Raw genomic sequence first — 2,500 nt, 5'->3', positions numbered from 1 at the left:
TGTCAGTGTGCGCTCGTGTCCGCGTGTCTTGTCCCATGCGGTTGAACGGGCTGCCCTCCTACACGAGGGCAAAGATCGGTCTGCCTCGCGTTGGATGTTAAGGTTTGGGCGTTGCGTTGGCGATGCTGACGGCTTCTGATATCAATCGTTTATGATATCAGAAGCCGTCAGCATCGCCACGCAACGCCCAAACCTTACATCCAACGCGAGGCAGACCGATCTTTGCCCTCTGTAGGAGGGCAGCCCTTCAACCGCATGGACAAGACACGCGGACACGAGCGCACACTGACATTTTGTTAATTAAACATATGTAATGAATATATATATGTAAAATTTGTATATAATACTTACTTTCAACTTTTGATATAATTTGTTAACATATTTATTTATTTGTCTTATTTTATGTTTCACTATAGTCTTTTGTAAATATTTAAAACTAGGTATCTGGCAATTGTACTACCTTTCCGTCCTCATGACGTCACAAAACGCATGTAGGCTCATATTTGTATTTACGGGCTGCTCTGTGAGCAAGAGCCCGTGCTGACACAAGGTCAGCTAAATCAAAAACAACAACATATTTGTATCAGTACGCTTGATAACGTCAATACGTATAGGTTGACGAAACAGCTGTCGCGTTTTTGTAAAAATACTGGAGTAAATGGAAGAACCCCATTATGTGTCCATTAGTAACCTGAACAATGAAGTGAAGAAAATAATTAGAAAATATGAATCAATTTCAAAAAAGCTGGTAAACAGTGAAAAAGCCATTCTATTCAATGAATGTTGTATCCGTGAAAAATTGTGCCCTAGAAGTATTAAATATAATGGCCGGGCACGGTCGAGTTGGAACGAGGTGGAAAAATGCCTCCGACGACGAATGGAAGAATCAGCAGAAAAGATCACCAAACTGCAAGAAGAAAGAGCAACAAAGTGGAGTGAATTTGTAATACTACTACCACAGAGACCCAATGTGCTGTGCAACAACAAGTGGAAAGAGAAATAGAAAAGCATTCGAAAATAGAGTGCAAGGCATAGCAAAAGCTTCTGATATTAAACGGTGGACCAGTGAGAAACGAAGAGAAAAAAGCCGGGTATATTAACCTATCAGGAATAGAGTTAAATGAACACCAAAAGCAGTTACTAAATCTAGGCTTGAACTGCCATTACATACGAAAACCACCAACCCTGAATCCAAGAGGATTAATACAGAAGTGTTAATCGATAAACTACTGCGACTGAAAGAAGAACGCAAAATCGAACTTAAACAAGAGTGCATCGCTGAATTACTGGTGAGGCCAATAGAACACGTGGTAACTACTTTAGTCGCATAGTCAGTCCACAGCTAAAGAAAGCGGCAAAAGAATTGAGGGAAAACGAAACCATAATAATACGCAAAGGAGATAAACCGCAGTGTACGTCATAATGAACAGAGATGAATACGACACCAAAATGGTATATACTAAGTGATACGAATAAGTTTCAGCCACTTAAAAAAAGACCCGACAAATGACCTCAAAAAGAAGATGATGAGACTAACAGAAAAGCGAACAAAGAACAGAGAACAGTAAACTTTCCAAAAATCATCGGAGACTTTGCACCCGGATACTGCTACGGCACAGTCAAGATCCATAAACAGGAAACCCATTACGGCCCATTATATCCCAAATGACATCCCCCATGTATAAAGTGGCTAAGAAATTGAACGAATTATAACGCCGTACATTCCTTCAACGTTCTCGCTAAAATCATCGACGAATTCATCGATCTACTGCAAGACACCACACCCGACGAAGACATAGCATCTCTGGACGTCGAAAGTTTATTTACTAACGTACCATGGATGAAACAATACAAATCATCATGAACAAGATATACCGGTCTGAAAAACCACCATTACCGATACCCGAAAAGATCTTAAAAGAGATGCTAGAAGCATGTACAAAGGAAGCCCCATTCCTCTCACATAGGGGCGAATATATCGGCAAAAGGACGGCGTAGCAATGGGTTCCCCCCTTGGGGTTCTTTTTTGCAAACGCATACATGGCACACACAGAAGAGGTCACTTTTGAAGACCACCCAAAACCCAGAATCTATGGAGATATATTGATGATATCTTTATCACAACAAAGGGCGAAAATGACATAGATGAATTAGTGAATAAACTCCGAGCAAATTCTACATTGAATTTTACGGTAGAAAAAAGTAATGAGAAAAATGCTCCCCTTCTTGGACGTACTTGTGACCCAGAAAAACAACAAATACAATACCACCGTATACACTAAAAAGACAGATGCTGGGAATGCTTAAATGCTAGAGGAGAATGCCCTGATGCATATAACGGTCTGTGGTAAATGCATACATAAAACGTGCCTTAACACACTGTTCGACGTGGAAAGCGACGAACGAAGAAATTAACAGAGTTCAACAGCTACTCACAAATAACGGCTACCCAGATGACATGGATCCAGCAAGTTGTCAAAAAGAGAGTTAGAGGCTTTCC

General features: G+C 40.6%; 1 long non-coding RNA gene across 2 annotated transcripts in view; it reads left to right on the top strand.

The window, feature by feature from the left end:
- The window catches only part of LOC135224196 (uncharacterized), a 262,116-nt gene that overhangs the window by 168,426 nt on the left and 91,190 nt on the right, over positions 1-2,500 (top strand). The gene's annotated exons all lie outside the window — the stretch shown is intronic.

This window comes from Macrobrachium nipponense, chromosome 10 (assembly GCF_015104395.2).
Source record: "Macrobrachium nipponense isolate FS-2020 chromosome 10, ASM1510439v2, whole genome shotgun sequence".
NCBI lineage: Eukaryota > Metazoa > Arthropoda > Malacostraca > Decapoda > Palaemonidae > Macrobrachium > Macrobrachium nipponense.
The sequence above is the reverse complement of the archived record's forward strand: the minus strand, read 5'-3'. Positions and strand labels throughout refer to the sequence as shown.